The following is a 20827-nucleotide window of genomic DNA, read 5'->3' as shown; positions in this document are numbered from 1 at the left end:
CACGGATGGTGTGGTGAAGGAGTCACGTGTATAAGGAGATTTAAACACTGGAGATTTGTTCACGCTTCTATAAAAAGACTCTTTATTATTTGGATATTTTTTTTGTTTTATCTTCATATATATTTTTTTTTATATTCTAGATTTTTTTTGTATTCGGTGGATGGACTATACTCACGTTTGCTCATTTATGTCACTGTATACTTAATCTAAATGTAAATTTGGGTATTTACTTAAGTGTTTACTAATTATCACATTTTATATGATGTGGGATAGGATTTTTTAGAAGATTAGGGAGTGTTGACTGAAAGGCACACAGGTAACAGCGCCACGTGCAACCAATTAGTTAATTGTATCTTTAGCACTAGTTTGTATGCACCTTTATATAAAATAAGGGAAGAGCATTAAGCGAGAAAATCTATAGACTAGAACAATCCCATAAAAAAGAGAAAATTTAAAAAAGTTAACAGGATCTCGAGCTACAGTATAAATTAACAATTAGAAGAGCGAAATTAAAGGAACTAATGGAGCAAGAAATGAGGATAACCTATAATAGGGTAACGAAAGAGAGGTACTTATGGGGGAACAAAAATAGTAAGTGCCTATCTAGGATATTAAGGAAAAAAAAAAAACTATAAATTATATTGAGAAGATACTAAATAAGAATGGAGAGCTGGTTTATAATACCAAGGATATAGTGTGAGTATTTAGAGAGTTGTCATGGTTATGCAATAGAGTTTGTCTGCTTACCTGTCTCCATGTGTTCATTTCTAGAGACCAGCCGACCCTCACCTGGCTGCTTTTATAATCCATCCTCTGACATGGCTCCACCCTAGCTCCTATCAGAGAACTCTATATTAACCTGTGCACTGCAGGCCAATCCTGCTGATCAACCTTTGTGTGTTAGCTTCCTGTTACCTGCCGTGTGCTCTGCTGTTATTCCGTTACCGACTTTGGCGTGTCCTTGACTATCCCTGTTTGCCTGTGATCCTGACGTTTTGGCGTGTCCCTTACTATTCCTGTCTGCTTGTGGCCCCGACCTTGGCTTTGTCCCTCACCATCCCTATCCTCCTGTTGCCTACTGTGGGTGTGAGCTGGGGGACCCTGGGGGTCACGACCTGGAGCCAGTTGCAGCCAAGTCCATCCTCACCACTCGAGGCTCTGGTGAACACCTGCTGGCTCTTAGACTCCATGCCCCAGGGAATCTTACGCTCTAACCCTGGTGGGATCCATATTGGTGTTCTGGCGGCCCTGCCTTCCTATCACCTTGACCCCTGTCCGCAGCAGTCAGCCGTAGGGTCCACAACCTTGCAGTGCACTCCTAATCCCTACGGGGTGCATCTGACACCTGGCCTCAAGGTGACCTGACAGTTTGGTCAGCTATGGACCTGGCTGACGTGCCGCTTCCTGCAGTTGATCCTTTGCAGGGCATAGTTCGGAGACTTGAAACCCAGGAATCTAATCAGACTCAGGTGATGCGATTCTTTCAAGATCTGGCTTCCCGCTTCGAGCAGCTACAGGCTTCCTTGGGGACCCCGAACCTGCAGCCTCAAGTACAGTCTGCAACTGCACCTATCGCACCAGTCGCATCAATACATCCATTATCACTGCCAGCTCCGTCCCGTTTTTCTTGGGACTCCAAGGCCTGCAGGGGCTTCCTCAGCCAATGCACCATTCATTTTGAGCTCCAGCCTCAAAACTTTCTGTCTGATCGGGCAAAGGTAGCCTATATAATTTCCCTCCTCTCCAGTGAAGCTTTAGCCTAGGCTGCTCATCTGTGGGAGAAAAATGATCCAGTGGTTTCCAGCCTGTCCAACTTCTTGAAACTCTTTCGTAATATCTTCGAGGAGCCAGCTCGGGTTTCTTCTGTGGCTAGTGCCCTTTTACGCCTTCGCCAAGAATCTTGTTCAGTGGGACAATATGCACTTCAGTTCAGTATCCTCACAGCGGAATTGAGCTGGAACAATGAGGCCCTGGTCGCAAACTTTTTACATGGCCTCTCTGACCGAGTGAAGGACGAATTAGCAGGAAGAGCTATCCCCGCCGGTCTGGACGATGTAATTTCCTTATGCAATCAGATTGACATTCGTTTCCAGGAGAGGTCCTTAGAAAAAAGACGCCAGCACCCCCTAGGTCCTAGTCAGCCTGAGCTTTTTTCCCGTCGCCCTGTGGAGCATCCTCTGTCTGCTGAGGAACCCGTGCAGCTGGGCCGGACCAGACTAACCCCCGAAGAACGTGCTAGACGCAGAACTCTGGGTTTGTGTCTTTATTGTGGGGGCAAGGGTCATTTTCGTGACTCCTGCTCACTTTGTCCGGGAAACGCTCGGGTCTAATACATTTGGAAGGTGGAGTATTGGACCCAGAAACATCACCTTCTCTTCTTCTTCTTCCGGTGTTCCTCCATGTAGGCACTTCTCCCCAATCGGTCCTAGCATATCTGGACTCCGGGGCTGCTGGCAAGTTTATGGACTGGAGAACTGCTTCTTCTATGAAGCTTACCCTTTCTCCCCTCGCTACTCCACTGGTAGTCTCTGCAATTGATGGCACTGCGCTCCCAGGGAGCCCTATCCATTTCCAGACGCTACCTATTAGGATGTCGGTAGGGATACTCCACCAGGAGTGGATCTCCTTCCTCATCCTACCCAAGGCCTCTACCCCCATTGTATTGGGCCTTCCTTGGCTACAGCTCCACTCGCCACATGTGGACTGGGTCTCTGGGCAGATCCTAGCTTGGGGTCCTTCGTGTTTCTCATCCTGTCTTCTCAAGGTGACCCCCAAGGGGAAACTTCCCATTGCTACCACATCTGTATCATCTGATCTTCCCGCGGCATACAGCGATTTCCGGAATGTGTTCTGTAAGAAGTCTGCTGAGATGCTTCCTCCCCACAGATCTTTTGACTGTGCTATTGACCTTGTCCCTGGAGCAACCCTGCCCAGGGGTCGTACCTACCCTTTGTCCATTCCAGAGATCCAGGCCATGTCTGAGTATGTTGCAGAGAATCTGGAGAGAGATTTCATCCGGAAATCCTCATCGCCTGCAGGAGCAGGGTTCTTTTTCGTTGCCAAAAAGGATGGTACCCTCAGACCCTGCATCGACTATAGAGGTTTAAACGCTGTGACTATCAAAAACCGATACCCCTTACCTCTAATATCTGAGCTATTTGACAGGTTGAAGGTGGATTCCATTTTCACTAAGTTGGATCTCCGAGGTGCATACAATCTCATTCGAATACGGGAAGGTGACAAATGGAAGACCGCGTTTAACACTAGGGACGGGCATTGCGAATACCTGGTTATGCCATTTGGTTTGTGTAATGCTCTAGCTGTGTTCCAGAACTTTGTCAATGAAATATTCAGGGATCTACTGTACCAGTTTGGTGTCATCTATCTGGATGATATTCTCATCTTTTCCAAAAATCTGCCTGCTCACAGAAACCATGTACGCACCGTACTTCAGCACCTTAGAGAGAACAATCTCTATGCCAAGATGGAGAAATGTCCCTTTGAATGTTCCGAGGTCCTGCTTCTGGGATGTTTTGTTTCTAGTGCGGGTCTTCACATGGATCCCAGAAAGCTCTCAGCCATTACCAACTGACCCCTTCCCGCTATCCTTAAGGCCACACAGCGCTTTCTTGGCTTCACAAATTTTTATAGGCAGTTCATAAGGAAATACTCTTCCATTGCCGCGCCTATTATCGCTTTGACCAAGAAGGGTGCGAATGCCAAACACTGGCCTCCCGAGGCTGTCTCTGCATTTCATGATCTGAAACAGGCCTTTGTCTCTGGACCTCTCTTGAGGAGACCAAATCCTGAGGACCCATTTTTTATTGAAGTAGACGCTTCTTCGATGGGGGTGGGAGTTGTGCTTCTTCAGTTCTTTGAGAAGAAACGTCAACCATGTGCGTTCTTCTCCAAAAATATTTCTCAGGGAGAGAGAAATTATGCCATTGGTGATCGGGAACTTCTCGCAATTAAATTGGCGTTGGAGGAGTGGCATCATCTCTTGGAAGGTTCCCCTCACTCCATAACGATCTTTACTGATCATAAGAATCTACAGTACCTACAGAATGCTAAACGTCTGAACCCCAGACAGGCCAGGTGGAGTCTCTTCTTTTCCCGTTTAAATTTCACGATTACGTACAAACCTGGTTCCTGCAACGGTCGAGCTGATGCGCTCTCTAGGTCATTTGACACTTTGGACGAGGAGTCCAACCCTGATCCTGAGCCGATCATTCCTACCTCATGCATTGTTGCCCATTCTACCACCCTGGAATCAAAAATTCCTCCTGGTAAGACCTTTGTTCCCACGGAGCTAAGAACTAAGATCCTTCATTGGGGACATGATTCCAAGGTGGCAGGTCATGCTGGGTTCCTCCGATCCTTCCTGCTCATCAGTCGTCACTACTGGTGGCCTAATCTCCCCTCTGATGTTAAAGACTATGTTAAGGCTTGTCACGTCTGTGCTCAATCTAAATCTTCCACTCAAGCCCCTGCTGCTCTTCTCATGCCCTTGCCCATTCCTAAGGAGCCCTGGTCTCATATCGCCATGGATTTTATTACTGATCTTCCACTGTCGGAGAATAATACGACCATTTGGGTAGTAATCGATCGGTTCTCCAAGATGGCTCATTTTGTTCCTCTTCCTGGTCTCCCTTCTGCCTCTGCCTTGGTTCCCATGTTTGTACGAGAGATTTTCCGCCTTCATGGTGTTCCTTTCCATGTAATTTCGGACAGGGGTGTGTAGTTTACTTCTCGTTTTTGGAGAGCCTTTTGCAAATCCCTCGACATTACCTTGGATTTCACCTCTTCTTATCATCCCCAATCCAATGGCCAGACTGAGAGAGTAAATCAGGAGTTGGAGGTGTTTCTCCGTACCTTGGTCTCTGCCCATCATGATGATTGGGCATCACTATTACCGTGGGCTGAGTTCTCCCACAATAATCATGTCAACGTCAGTTCTCAGAAAACACCCTTTGTCATTGTTTATGGAAGACATCCTCAGCTTTCTCTTCCTATGACTTGTTCTTCTGAGATTCCAGCTTTGGCTACTGTTCAGGAATCATTCAATTCCATGTGGGCTGACGTTCATGATTCCCTCCAGAAAGCTGCCAACAAATTCAAGAGTTTTGCTGACCGTCGCAGGCGTAAGCCACCTTCTCTTCAGCCAGGAGACAACGTCTGGCTCTCCACCAGGAACATCAAACTCCGGGTTCCTTCTCTCAAATTTGCCCCAAGATTCATTGGTCCATACACCATAATTTCTAAACTGAATCCAGTTTGTTTCAAGCTCCAGATTCTCAAAAGCCTCAAAATCTCTAACTCCTTCCATGTTGCCCTTCTGAAGCCTTTAGTCCTCAATAAGTTCTCTTGTCCCTCTCTCTACTGTAGCACCGGTCTCTGAGGATGATCAGGAGTACAAGGTTAGCCTAATTTTGGATTCCCAACTCTGTAGAGGCATTCTCCAATACCTCGTGCACTGGAAAGGTTTTGGTCCTGAGGAGAGGTCGTGGATTTCGGCTTCCGAGGTCTTTGCACCTCGTCTGTTGAGGAAGTTTCATTTGAAGTTCCCCTCTAAACCTGGTCCCAGGCGGGGAAGGGGGAGGCCTCGTAAGAGGGAGGGTACTGTCATGGTTATGCAATAGAGTTTGTCTGCTTACCTGTCTCCATGTGTTCATTTCTAGAGACGAGCCAACCCTCACCTGGCTGCTTTTATAATCCATCCTCTGGCATGGCTCCACCCTAGCTCCTATCAGAGAACTCTATATTAACCTGTGCACTGCAGGCCAATCCTGCTGATCAACCTTTGCGTGTTAGCTTCCTGTTACCTGCTGTGTGTTTCTGCTGTTATTCCGTTACCGACTTTGGCGTGTCCTTGACTATCCCTGTTTGCCTGTGATCCTGACCTTTTGGCATGTCCCTGACTATTCCTGTCTGCTTGTGGCCCCAACCTTGGCTTTGTCCCTCACCATCCCTATCCTCCTGTTGCCTACCGTGGGTGTGAGCTGGGGGACCCTGGGGGTCGCGACCTGGAGCCAGTTGCAACCAAGTCCATCCTCACCACTCGAGGCTCTGGTGAACACCTGCTGGCTCTTAGACTCCGCGCCCCAGGGAATCTCACGCTCTAACCCCGGTGGGATCCATCTTGGTGTTCTGGCGGCCCTGCCTTCCTATCACCTTGACCCCTGTCCGCAGCAGACAGCCGTAGGGTCCACAACCTTGCGGGGCACTCCTAATCCCTACGGGGTGCATCTGTCACCTGGCCTCAAGGTGACCTGACAGGAGTTTTATGAACAGTTATATTCCGTGGACTGTAGACAAACAGAAAATAGATCAATAGAAGAGAAAAAACTAAGGAATATATATGTCAAGCAAAAGTCCGTAGATTAACAGTGAAGCAAGCTCAGGAGTTAGAAAACCCAATAACAGCTCAAGAAATAGATCAGGTAATAAGAGTCTGCGGGATCAAGATGGTATCGGACACCTCTTAGACTCCATCATATCTACCCTTCACTCTCACCGCACTGCTGGAGATGCGGAACCGAACCCGGATCTTTACTACACCTATGGTGGTCATGTACCAAGATCCAACCTTTTTGGAAGAAAGTCCATGATCTGATACAACATGTTACCACATAGAAACTGGAGTACACCCGAGCACAATTCTTACTTCACTACCCTGCAAAACCGAGTCGCACATACCTATGCTCCCTCACTATGCATATGATCACAGCAGCTAACATGTGTATCCCCAGAAATTGGTGCTCACCAAATCCACCAACCATAAGGGATTGGTTCGATCTCATCCTTAAAACGTCAGAAATGGAAGATCTGATCCATCAGGCAAAATACACACCTTCCAAATACGTACAGTCCTGGTCCTGTTGGCAGCATTTTACTACCACCCCGGAATACCGCGCTCTACTTGCATGATATGAGAACCTCACTCGCAGCAGACTTATCTATCCAAATAAAATACCGAGCCAACCCTGAACTACTATTCCTTTTCTTCCACATTTATTCTCATTCCCCCCTCCCCCCCCCTTGATTGTTACAACCCGGAACAAAGAGTTTCCTACCACCAGTCCAGGGAACCCCCGTATTTACCAGCAATACATTTTACAGGGAGCCACAAAACTGACTAAATACCGTTGATACTGGAACTATATAGTGCACTCCAGACCTTCAAGTTAAATCCCTGTTCCCCGATCTCCACGGCCAATAACCTTCTCCGTCTACGGTTTGCGAGTCAGTTCATAACCGATCATTTCCTTTATTGTTTCTTTACACTTTCAAAAGTTGTAAGGCGGCTGTGTCCGCAAATATTTGCCCCATGTTCTCGACTATGTACTTAGTTTATTTTTGTTAGTATTTCTTAGCTGTACCGACACATCCACACTTTCGGTTGCTTATTGTATACTCATACTTCTTGAAACTGTACCTTTAATCCTCATCCAGTCACTGTCTGATCCCTAGTGAGGTGACTGGATACTGAGGAAACTAAAACAAGTACATGCCTCTCTGTATTACGGAACCTACAATGTAAGCTGAAATACCATCCCACTTTCATGAAGACGCAGAACATACCTTACCACCATTTCTAACACAGTCTGTTCATTAAAGTAAGCAAATTAATACACGCATTCAGACAAGATCCTAGACTGGTGTATATACCAACATGCTATATGTACGTTGAAATTGTCAAAAATTTACAAATATTGCATGTATCAGAATGTATTTTCTCTGTCTTCTATCCATACCTATCTGATTGTAATGCACAGTTACTTCTTTTGTAAACTTGTAAAACTTTAATAAAAACGTCTTTAAAATAAAAAAGTCCACGAGAGGGAAATGTCCTGGGCCTGATGGCTTTATTATGGAATACTTTAGAGAAATATTAACCCCAAAACTTTGTGCATATTTTAATGGTCTGGGTAGTAGATACGGACTGAGTAAAGAAGCCTCAATGGCAGCGATTACTACCGTATTTAAAGAAGGGAAAGAGAGGACAATATGCTCTAATTACAGACCGATTTCTTTATTAAATACAGACACAAAGTTGTTTGCTAAAGTGTTGGCCTCCAGGATAAAAAAAGCTAATGTTGATTCTGGTTCACCCAGATCAGGTAGGATTTGTAGTAGGGAGGGAAGGAAAAGACAATTGAATAAGAACATTGTTACTGCTCCAGAAAATGCGGGAGAGTGGAATCCCCAGTCTACTCTTATCGATTGATGCTAAAAAAAAACTTTGATCGAGTAAACTGGGGATTCATGATGGGTACTCTGGAGGGAATGGGTTTTGGCCCTAAGATTTTGAGGTGGATAGAAGTACTCTATCCAACTGCAGCTATAAGAGTGAATGGAACACTTTCCCACTGTCTTAGGATGTACAACGGAACCAGGCAGGGCTGTCCGCTGTCACCATTATTGTTTGTGTTGGCACTGGAACCATTTCTGCAGACGGTAAGGGGAAACCCCAATATAAGGGGGATGGAAGTGGGGGAGGTGACACACAAGCTAGCTGCTTTTGCGGATGATGTATTGTTTTATGTCACCAACCCCCGAATCTCCATGCCAAACTTGTTGAAACTAATTAAGGAATATGGGGAACTATCCAACTTCAAAATTAATCCAGGGAAATCAGAAGTACTAAACGTTAATATTACCCAAAAAGCAGAGCAGAGTATTCAGAAGGCATTTCCCTTCTTATGGAAGACAGAAATTAAGTATTTAGGGATAAAATTAACATTGTCAATAGATACAATTTATCAGGCCAATTATATTCCTTTCCTAGATGAATTAAAAGAAGAAATAAAGAGAATTACAATAAAACCTTGATCTTGGATGGGAAGGATAAATGCTTTAAAAATGATTATACTCCCAAAAATATTGTACAAATTCCAGATGCTCCCGATCTATATCCCTCCGGCGTATTTCAGAATTATTAAAACCTTAATTACAACATTTATTTGGCAAAATAAGAAACCCAGAATATCTTTAAAGATCCTGCAAATGGAAAAAGATCAGGGAGGACTAAGTGTATTAGACTTTAAAAAATACTATGAAGCAGCAATACTAACACGGGTAGTAGAATGGACAAAGTTAGAGAGTAAAAAAAATGTGTAGAAATAATGCACAGTTTGGCGGACGCAAACTTAGGGAGAAATATTTGGATGCCACCACAGTATAGAGTATTGGTGGGGGGGGGGGGGGGGGGGAACCCTTACGCTGGCAAAGAATGTGATGAGAATTTGGGATGGAGTACACAAACATAATAAATGGAAATATAATTCTCCACTAATGCCCCTAAAAGAGAATATTTTTTTTTTTCCGCCAGGTAAAAGCACTATGGGAGGGAATTGGAAACAAAAAAAATAATAATAATAATTCAATTGAGGCACATTTTAAAAGGGGGGAACTAAACACACTAGAAACACTAAAAAAAGAAAAAAAATTATTTGAGCTAAATGAATGGCGGTACGTCCAGCTCAGACATTTAGTCTCAACGTTACCACGGCCATTGAGAGATGGAGAAAAACTGACAGCTTTTGAACAGATCTGTGAAGGGAAAACTACTTGATCAGGGATCTTGCATATATATAGGATTCTGGTTAAGGGATAAGGTGGAGGTACCGACATATATTAAAAAGTGGAAAAAAGAAATAGGCCCACGAGTTGAGAAGCAGAGTATAGAGAAAATATTAAAGTTGGTACATGGATCCTCAATAAATATTAGGATGATAGAAACAAACTACAAATGCTTAACTAGGTTATATAAAGATGATAATTAACATTCAAATACCTGAAAATCCCTGGGCCTGCCTTTTCCATTGTATAGATTCTCCTTTAAAAGAATATAGAAACTCCCTTATAATCCATCTGATAAATGCCAAGAGCCTGATACCAAAAAAATAGAAGAAAGTAGAAGCCCCGAAAGTAAGGGAATGGCTAGAGAAAATAGACAAAATACACAGAATGGAAGAACTTAGAGTAGTTGAAGAGGATGTAGGTAGGGAGACACAGAATAAGTGGGGGGGTTTGGAAAAGATTTAAGCTAACAAGGAAATATAGCGAGGTTCCTGGACTTTAGGGAAGGAAGAAGAGGGGGGCTCCCCTCCCTCTCATACATTTATATTAGGAGTGGATGAGAGGGCCGGGAGGGGTAGGGGAAGTAGAAGGGAGGGATAATAGATGAATGGAAAGTAAAGAAATAGTATGGCTGTTTTTTTTTTTTGTATGGTGGTGAGGTAAGGGTAGAGGAGAAAAGGAACATTCTTACTCATGTTGACTATTTTATGTTTCTTTTAATATCGTGGTCCTCCTCTTCTTGCTTGTAAAATATATACGACAGGCATCTATGGGTTACTCCCCTTTTGAAATATTGTATGGTAGACATCCTAGAGGATTGCTAGATGCTGCAAAATAAATGTGGGAGGCAGAAACCACGCCTTATAGAAGCGTCATCGATCATATCTCACTGATGCAAGATAGAATTGTGGCTGTCATGCCGCTTGTATGGGAACATATGGAGAAAACACAGGAGGCCCAGAGAATGGTATTATAATTGGGGTGCCAAGACCCGGACTTTTAACCCTGAGGATAGAGTGCTGGTACCAGTCCCCACAGTTGAGAGTACATTCCTAGCAAAGTGGTAAGGTCCCTTTGAAATTATGGAAAGTGTAGGGGAAGTAAACTACAAAGTTTACCAGCCAGGGAAAATGAAACCAGAGAAAATATGTCACGTTAATCTCTTAAAACCTTGGAAGGACAGATAGACTTTACTGGCAGTGCCCACCCCCTAAAAGGACATGTCACCTGAGGTACCCATAATTGAGTGGCCCAACATAAGCACATTAAAGAGTTTGTGACTAAGAATAAAGACTTTCTCTCACCTAACCGGACTGACCACAGTTATACAGCATGACAGAACTAGTTGTCCATGTAAATCTAAAGCCCTATAGAATTCCAGAGGCTAGGCGGCAAGCAGTTGCAAATGAAACTTGTGAGAGCATGTTACATGGAACACGTTAGAGCTGGACATTATAGAGGAGTGCCGCAGTGGTGGTCCCAAAGCCAGATGGAAGTATACGTTTTTGTAATGATTAAGTTGACAAGCTTGTTGACAGCTTGGGAAGTGCCCAGTACATAACTACATAACCTTTAGATCTGACTAAAGGTTAGTGACAAATACCCCTAATGGAATCTGCAGCAACAAAGACATAATTTCTCTTTCGTTCATTGAGGGACACAGCATCTTCATCTTGACCTTAGGGTTATATCGCCCCTTTAGGAGAGGACTAGGCAGAACATGTTAAAAACAGCAAAACTGCACAGTACCGCCCAGGGGGCTGTCCTACTGGCTATAACCCCTCACACTGCATCCAGCAGCTCAGTTTTTTTCTGCCTAGTATAGGAGAAGGACCTGGCTCCCAGTGGGACCATTGGTCCTGGGAGTTTTTTTCTTTCTTCTGCATTTTTGATTCCTGTGATCTACAATCAACAGTCGGGATGGGTGACAGACTGGATAATATAGATCCTGGTAGTCTCCCCAGGCTGGCTATTGAGCATGAGCAGACCTTAGCTACACGCTGGGTCGGCCATGACATGCCCCGTCTGATCCAGGGGTGGCTGGTGAGCTATATGCTCTGGGGTACGCATATGACTGGGCTACTGCTGTCCTTGTCAGTGTGCCGTGGCCGACAGCCACCCCATACTGCTCAGGGTGATGGGTCTGTCCATGGAATGTGTCCAGCAGTCCCTAAAGGAGGGGTAAGTATGGTTCCACCTGTCTCGGTAGGATGAAGCAGCTGGGCATTCCCTGGGAGGTTGTCTCTCACTCTCCCTTTCTCTCCCCCTGTCCATGCCCTCCTCCCCATGCTATAGGCCGCTGTGTGACTGGGCACATGGGGGTGTGGTGCACGTACCTGGCCGGGGGTCCTCTGGGGGGCTCCGGGTCTTGACAGGGGGCTGCGCTGGGTGTTGGGGGCCGCTCATCCTCTTCCCTGTTTCTGGACCACGTGGGATGTTTTGGTGGGTATGCCATGTGGGGAGGCCGCTGCGCGCTCCACGGCCATTTTACTGAGGCCACAGCCAGTTTTTTTCCTTTTGGCTATTTTCTGGAAGTCCGCCGGCCATTTTCCTGGCGCCCCCAGACATTATTTGCCGAGGCGGCCATTTTATAGTAGCCTCGGCTTCTTTTGCCTCTAGCACTGGGTGCTTGTTTCCTTCTAGAACAGCATGCTTTTTACACAGAACACTTTGTGGCTGACACAGGGGAGAGTGGATAGCAGCAGCACAGCGCAGTACCTGGGTCAGGGTGGTGAGTCTTGCGGGGGGCCCTTCAGTCTGTGGCAGCTAGGAGGGTGGACATTTTGTGTGACTTGCCTTAGTTCCCTAAGTGGTGGCAGGCGAGTGTGGGGAAAAAATGGCATCTGAAGCTGGCGCTTTTTCCCCAGACATCCCTGTTATGGTAACCGGTTCCCCTGCAACTGCGTTGCCTATGGGCGCTCTGTCGGCAGTCCTGGAGGCCTTTGTTGCCAGGGTGAAAATGGTGTGTGGGCGCAAGGGTTAAAAAATGCCCCCCCCCCACTGTCTTCTGGAGAAAGCTCTGATTCAGACTGGGCCCCGCTGTGACAGGCGTCCCCTGTTCTGACATGTCAGCGAATGCAGACCAAGACTGTTTGGACAGTGAGAATGACTCAGTGTGCGGATCAGCAGGAAAAAGCACTTGTAGGAGCACTTATCACAGCAGTGCGGGATACGCTAAAGATGGAGGATATGGCAGGGGCATCTACAGTGGTGTCGGTCCCTTTCGGGTCCTACAAGCTGGCCCGTGCGGCTAAGGTGTTTCCTTACCCAACTTATTTTGATACCTTTATTTACAGAGAGTGGGGAAGACTGCAGCAGGCCTTTTCAGTCCCAAAATGCATGGCGGTGCGTTACCCCTTTGAGGAGAGTTTCCTGAAGAAATGGACATCTCCCCGATTGTTGACCCCCCGGTATCCAGGTTAAATAAGGTAACCACGATTCCGGTGGCAGGGACCCCTGCTTTCAAGGACCCTGCTGACAGGAGGGCCGAGGCGGTTGCCCGATCCATGTTTATGGTGGTGGGGTCAGCATTACGGCCAGTGTTAGCCACGGCCCTGGTGTCACGGGAGCTTCCTGAATGAGCTAAATTATTGCACCGTGAGTTGGAGAAGCAACAGGCTTCCCTGGTCTGCGTGGAACTGGCAGACCTGTTTGTGCAGGGCCTTAAGTATGTCTGTGATACGGCCCCCTTGCTCTCTAGAGCCTCAGTATCAGCAGTAGTGCTACGTCGCCTGATTTGCCTGAAATGTTGGTCTGTGGACCAGGCATCTAAGAAAGCACTGGTGGATTTGCCCTTCCAGGGAGAGAGGCTGTTTGGCGCCTCGCTGGATGACATTATTAAGAATGTTCCTGGAGGTTATTTAGGTGTTGCACAGGGATATTGGAAAACATCAATAGTACTTTTGGGATTAACCTGGAGCTGGATGGCGTGGTGTGTCTGTTGGGAAAAACTGAGAAAATGAATGTGTCCATAGATATTAGAATGGCAGTAATAAGGTGCCTATTCCAAGCACGAAAGATAATAGCCCAGAATTGGCAATCAGTAAAACCCCCTACATGTGAAGAATGGGTTAAGGTGATGGATGATACTGTATGTAGGGAAAATGCGGTACTTGCTAGACGGAGGAATTTTGATAAATTCCTAAAGCTTTGGAAGCCATGGTTAGATAAAATGGGCTGCACGCCATAGAGGGGGCTACTAGGTAGTAAGGGTGAACTAAAGGACCGGGGGACAGAATGAGGAAGGGAGAGCAGATGGGGAAGAAGGAAAGTAAGTGAGAAAGTAGAGTAAAATAACAGTGGCACAAGTTATGTTTATTGAAACACAAATAGATAAAGTACAATGATAGGATGATTTACACTACAGCACTTGGAGGGAGGTGGGAGGAGGGTTAGAGAGGGATGAAGGAAGGGGTATAAAAAGTTTAAAGAAATAATAATATATGCGGGGTTTAATAAATAATGAGACACTGAAAGAATTATGTATCTGTATCTCTGGATTTTGAAGTTTTTTTTTTTGGATGTGGTATATACTTATTTAAAAATGAAAATAAAAAAATACATTATAATAAAAAAAAATGTTCCTGGGGGTAAGAGTACATTGCTCCCACAGTCCAGGAAAGGTAAGGAGCCACGCCGTAGGCAAGGGCCCTCCTTTTCTGCTCAGAAGCCGATTTTTCGTCCGTCCGGGTCGGCAGGTAAGCGTTCCCAGTCCGACAAGGTGCCGGCTGAGGGACAAAAGCGTCCCTAGTTTCGCAAGCCGAACAAGTCTGCGAGCAAATCTGTTACCACATGAAGGTGGTCAGGCAGGGGGGGGGGGGGCACCTTTGGTAGTTTGCAGCTCGGTGGACCCTCCCTACTTTCCGACCAGTGGACCTGCGAAATGGTTTCATCAGGATACAAGATAGCTTCTTTCTTGTCCGCCAAACAGATTTTTTCCCTCCAACCTTCATCTTCTTCTGGCTCATCGGGAAGCTTTGTTCGGGGAAGTACAGGACCTGCGTGGGGTGATAGTGCCTGTACCAACGCCAGAAAGGTTTCGGGGATTCTACTCCAATCTGTTTGTAGTCCCAAAGAAGGAAGGGGTCTGTCTGGTCCTGGATCTCAAGGCCCTCAACAGCTTTGTGAAAGTACAAAGGTTCAGAATGGAATCAGTTGGCTCAGTGGTCGCTGCACTCCAGGGGGATTTTCTGGCATCCCTGGACATCAAGGACACATACTTGCATGTCCCCATATGCATCAAGCATCAGAGGTTTCTGCGATTTGCAGAATTTCTTCCCAATTTCTTCCAATAACTAAACAATTAATCAATGGACTAAATCAATATTGAGTGGGGGAAGGGGGAGAGGGGATGAGGTAGATGGCTGAAAAATTGAAAGAGTTCAATTCAGACAAATCCTATCTGCTATTAGCGCTAATAATATTGCTATAATAGTCACACTTCTCCATCCCTTGGTGCTGGAAAGGTCAGGCAATGTGCAATAGTGAAACAATAGGAAAGCTGATGCACAGTAGGAAATCCCATTCAGTCTGACATTAAGTTGTAACAGCCTTCTATTTAATCAGTTCACCACACTTCCAATTCACATTCCAAAGCGGCCGGCCGACTTATGTTTCTACAACTGGCAACAAATGAACTCCTTTGTTTATTTAGGCAGACAGAGTAGCAAGGCAGAATGTCATTAATAGTCTTAGATGAAAGTGAACAGATACGATTGTCAGCTGCTATTTCATAAGGCAACTTAAGTCAGATGCTGGTCAGCGAGTGTTAAGATATATAGCAGTCCAATTTTTCCAGACCCAATTATAGCTCTCCTTAATTTAAAACCAGCCTTTCTGAATCAGAAACAATTCAAATTAGTTCTTACACTCCTGATAGCCGCAAAGCAGACTATAGCCAATGCGTGGAAAACAGATGTGGTGAATATTGCAGAAACCAAACGTAGAATGAATCAATCTTTCATCCATGCTAAAATGGACGCTATAGATAAAAACCAGATGACAAAGTTTGATATCATATGGAAACCCTGGATTAAATATTATACGTCAGATAATATTGACAACCGCATTTTATTGTTATGGTGATTAAGATTTTTTATAGAATTACAACATTAGATGATATATAAAACCTCCTCCGGAGAATTATTCCCTCCCCTTCCCCTCCTATATACCTTTTATGTTCTTCCCTTACTATATAATACTTACTATAAACATACTTTAGAAGTTATGGTCAAAACTTTAAAATCATATATTTTCTTTTAGACATATTTATATTTTCTTGGGATTAAAATGTTTAAAACTCAGCTATAAGAATGTTTTCAAATTCTAAAATATATAAAGGCCATTTATTGTCATTCCCACGAGAATATCTTGAAATTCTTCTTTGCTTTGTATCATCCGTACTTCAATATGTCTACTTTTTATTTCTGGTATCACATAATTTGTCTTATATTCTGTACATGTAATTTATTTTAACATAAAATAAAATTTTTGAACGAGAAGATATATAGCAGTACATTACCGCAGTCACCCGAGAATCACGGTGTTAGCATCCACTACAATGTGCCATCTGTAAATTACCTAGCTGCCTTTTAGCTGGTATCCAGTATATTAGAAAGTAAAGTTGGTTGTCTCCAGTCATATATCTGCCCATATATGGCAATAGTATCACACTGACACTGCATCATTTGTTGAAAGGTCTCGGAAACAAGCGCTGCCTCTCCACGCCGAGCTCTGCCTCTCACTTTACTCAGCTCACAGCGTCATGTCAGGACTGAGCAGTGATGTGACGTCAAGGCGTTTCGATGGCTTCAATAGCGTAGCTTCTTCTCGGACGTTCAAAGGCACCTAATCACACTCCCTTTTATCATGGAATCTCCGGTGATTACGACCAGTAAAAAATGTTTATTAGGCTTAAAGGGATATTACCCTGTATCAGGCACTAATTGTCTGTGTGACTATTCTTCATGATTCATTCCTAACCAGAAATGATCATAATGAAACAAAGGAAAAAGCAAAATACTTGCAGAGATATATTTAACTGCATTAACCAAAGGTGTGCCTTGATCGTTTAGGGATAGACAACACTTATCACTCGACAAACAAGACCAAATACAAAAACCACATACAAACAATACCAACATTAAAGACATAACTTAAGGAGAGGTAGATGAGAGGGAGGAAGAATGGGGGGGGGGGTTTAGGGGAGGGGAAAAAGAAAGAAGGGGGGAAAGGGAGAGAGGAAAGAGGGGAGGGAAAAGTTCATAGATGTATCATCTGATTTATGCCTAAGTTGGATGACCAGTCATATACAGTGCTAACCAGTCTATCAGTTACACATCCAGGGACACTTGTAAATTCAGCTCAGTATTTAACCCAATCGGAACAAGAGATTTTAATTTATATACCCACCACTTCTCTTTTTGCAAAAGCACGTGATCAAAATCCCTTCGTCTAGTAGGTAATTTTAATGCATAAATACCCTTTACTGTCATGCCTTTAGGTGAGGCGCCATGGCATAATGCAGAGTGTTTTGCCAATGGTTTCTGTGGCGGTTTCCCTTTGTCATTGATCTCACATAAATGTTCACCTATCCATATCTTTAAAGATCTCTTGGTTTTACCTACATATATTTTGGGGCACGAGCAAGTTATTAAATAAATAACCCTCGTGGTGGAACAATTAATCAAATCATTGATTTCATATGTCTCCTTGTCCAGGGCGTCCTTAAAAGTAGCAGTTCTATGAACAAAAGGACAAATCTGACACCTTGTATAAGGAAACATACTCTTTGTGTGTGGGTAGTCGGCCAACCATGTCATATCAGGTTCTCTAACAAATTCAGACTGAATCAAGATATCTCCCGAACTTCTGGAACGTCTCGCCATCAGCTTGGGGGAGGTACCGACTATTTTAGAAATTTTAGGGGAATTAGTCTGTATGCCCCAATGTTTTTACAGAATAGGGTCATTCTTTTTAAGAGAAGTATTTTCAGATACCGTCTCACTATCGAACGCAGCTTTCACGTTTTTCTCATTGCTGCCTTTTTCTTGGCTCTTTTGATTTGTCTGTGAGAGTATCCTCGCTCACGGAACCTTGCATATAGATCAGTACTTTCACGTCTATATTCATGAGCAGCCCACTGGTATCCCATTCTTCAACTAATGTGGGTGATGGCTCATTGCATACAGAAAGGTATTGGCTGCCATATCTTTTCGGAATGTACAGGTGCTGAGTAGCCCTTTAGTCAAAGAAATTTGCAAATCAAGAAAAGATAACGTCTTTTGCTCAAAAGTATACGTTAACTGTATGTTACGTTGATTGTTTAGTTCACTCATTAACTGATGTAGACTCTCAATGGTGCCCCCCCCCCCAGATTATCAAGACATCATCGGTTTACCGTAACCACTTAAGTACGTGGCCAAGGTACATAGATGAAGGAAGAATGTCCTCCTCCTCCCATAGACCTAGATGAAGGCAAGCGTAGGAAGGAGCCCACGCTGCTCCATAGAGGTCCCACGTATTTGGTGGTAATAAACCGAAAGGAACTGAAAAAAAATGTGTTAGTCAACACAAATTCCAACAAATCAACCAAAAGTTAATTTTGGGGTCCCGATTCAGGGTAGGAGACATCCAGGAACCTGGCCACAGCATGAATGCCAACATCATGGCGTATCGAAGTATACAGTGACTCGACATCTATGCCGACCAACCAAACCCCTTCAGGCTGCCTATGTGTCCCAAGTTCCGCAATTTTTGTCAATACATGTCTCGTATCCTAAACAAAGGATTTTACATTTTTCACAATGTCCTGTAATACGGAGTCCAGGTAACAACCAACTCTTTCCAATGGACCCTGACAGGCCGAAACAATCGGCCTGCCAGGGGGATTTTTCAAATCCTTATGAACTTTAGGAATAATGTAAAAGGTCAGCACCCTGAACTCTTGAATGGTCAAGTGCTGAAACTCCCGATTAGACAACAGTCCCTCTTCTCTAGCATATGTCAGTTTCTGATTCAGTTCCCTTACAACTACTTGGAAGGGATTAGTGTCAAGTTTTTGGCAGGTCGTTCGGTCATTGAGAAGACGTTTGGCCTCTTTGGCCGCTTTGCTGGCTTAATAGCACCACATTTCCACCATTATCACTCTTCTTTATGACAAAATTTTTCCTGTTTTTTTAAGTCATTGAGAGCCTATCTCTCACCTGCTGTGAAGTTATCTGGGTCCAATTTACCTTTTCTAAGTCATCTTGGACCATATCCAAGAAAAGGTTTAACCACTTGTTTTTAGATAGTGATGGCATTTCTGTGACCTAATTCTTAGGTTTGCCTGTCTTTTTACCGATGTCCCCTTTTCCAGAGGCTCCTCGTTTTCCTCCAACAGGGAGTTTAATATGTCCAACGCTTTTTGGTCCTCTTCATCTATTGATGGAGTGGTTAGTACCACTTCATCTATTGATGGAGTGGTTAGTACCACTTCATCTTTACTAGCGTATAAAGAACGTAATAAAACTTTCCTCAAGAACAATGTTACATCTATGAAGACAGTAAATTCATCCATTAGCCACAGGCGAAAAAGTCATACCTTTTTGTATCAAACTTATGTGGTCAGATGTCAAGACCACATCAGATAAATCAGATAAATTAACTATCTTCATATCCTCTACTCTCTGTCTGGACTCGGGAGGTACAGAGTCAACTATTTATTTTGTCTTCTCGTGTATGTACTTTCCCAAGCCACATTTGGTAACTTCTGGATTTTTGATTCTGTCTTTGCTTTGGGAGGTGGTATCTGGCTGTCTATAGTCTGGCCCCCCTCTTGATCTAAAAAAAAAAAATGACAGTTTTGTGAGTCTCCTCATCAGATTCACTTTGAGATTTAGGGTGACGTTGTCTCAATCGTTGACGACGTCCACGTCTCTGTGATTTACTGCATCCACGCCTTATTGTCAAGTCAAATACATGAATGTTTGGGGAGTGTCAGTCTGGAAAGCCGACTTCATTTCTAAATCAATGTCTTCCCCCAACATATCCCAAGCAGACACACCTACAGTAATGATGAACCCCTATTATTATTGTAAACGTGCATGAAATGACCCTAGCTGGTCATGTATGTCCTTGTCTCATTGTCTGTGGGTACACAATTAATTATATTAGATTGCAAACCATTATTTTTTATGAACTGCACATTTTTTTCTACTTTTGATACTTTAATAAAATAAGTTATTTAAACTGGAATCAATTAACTTAGATCTATTTATTGTTGTCTATAGTAACCCCGTGCTAGCCTGCTCTTAGCAGGCTAACGTCCTCTCCTTTTTTCCAGGATGTGGCAATCGCCATGCAAACTCTTTGGGTACTGAACCTACAGAAGTCGATGTTGGGGCCGACTCAATGTATGGAGTACCTGGGCTTGCTTCTGGACTCCTCAGAGGCGAGAGTCTTTCTCCCTTTGGACAAGCTGCAGACTCTTCAAGTTGCGGTGAAGTTGCTCAATTCCACACTTGAGTCTTGCAAAAGGAGATCCTGTCCAAATGGGACAAATCTCCGTGGCCCCTGAATTGTCAAATTTGGGTGAGCCAGCTAGTCAGGGATTCTCTGCTCTGGTGGCTGAGGTCGCAGGCCCTTCGGTCCGAGAAGTCATTCCTTCCTCTTCATTGGACAGTGATCACAACAGACACCAGCCTGACCAGTTTGGGACTTACAGTCGGCCCAGGGTTGCTGGATGCAGGAAGAATACCGCCTGCCAATCAATGTGCTGGAACTTTGGGCGATCAGGTGGTGCCTCTCCACATTGTCACAGAGGCTGCAGGGGTGTACCGCCAGGACCCAGTCGGACAACGCCATGACTGTGGCGTAGGTCAACCATCAAGGAGGAACAAGGAGCTTGGCTGCAACACTGGAGGTCGCTCACATCCTGCGGTGGGCAGAGTGGTGCGTGCCCGCTCTGTCGGCCATGTTCATTCTGGGTGTAGAAAACTGGCAAGCGGACTACCTAAGTCATCAGATACTGGACCAAGGGGAATGGTCTCTACATCTGGATGTATTTCAGCTCCTTTGCCTAAGGTGGGGCGTGCCAGATGTGGACCTCCTGGCTTCTCAACTCAATCGGAAGGTACAGAGGTTTATGGCCAGGTCAAAGGATCCCTGGGCGGACGTGGCAGGTGCGTTGATGGCTCCATAGGGGCATTATCAGCTGATTTATGCCTTTCCCCCACTCAAACGTCTACCATGTCTGCTTCGCAGA

At 44.6% G+C, this 20827-nt stretch overlaps 1 protein-coding gene across 5 annotated transcripts in view; it reads left to right on the top strand.

Annotated features, from left to right (window-relative positions):
- SCAI (suppressor of cancer cell invasion) overlaps nt 1-20827 on the top strand; it is a 1638004-nt gene that overhangs the window by 982098 nt on the left and 635079 nt on the right. The window lies entirely within an intron of this gene.

The sequence above is a fragment of the Lithobates pipiens genome, unplaced genomic scaffold, assembly GCF_037356315.1.
Source record: "Lithobates pipiens isolate NorthernLeopardFrog02 unplaced genomic scaffold, aLitPip1_a1.2 Scaffold_1, whole genome shotgun sequence".
In the NCBI taxonomy this organism is placed as follows: domain Eukaryota; kingdom Metazoa; phylum Chordata; class Amphibia; order Anura; family Ranidae; genus Lithobates; species Lithobates pipiens.
Note: the sequence above shows the minus strand (reverse complement) of the source record. Positions and strands in the feature narration are given on the sequence as shown.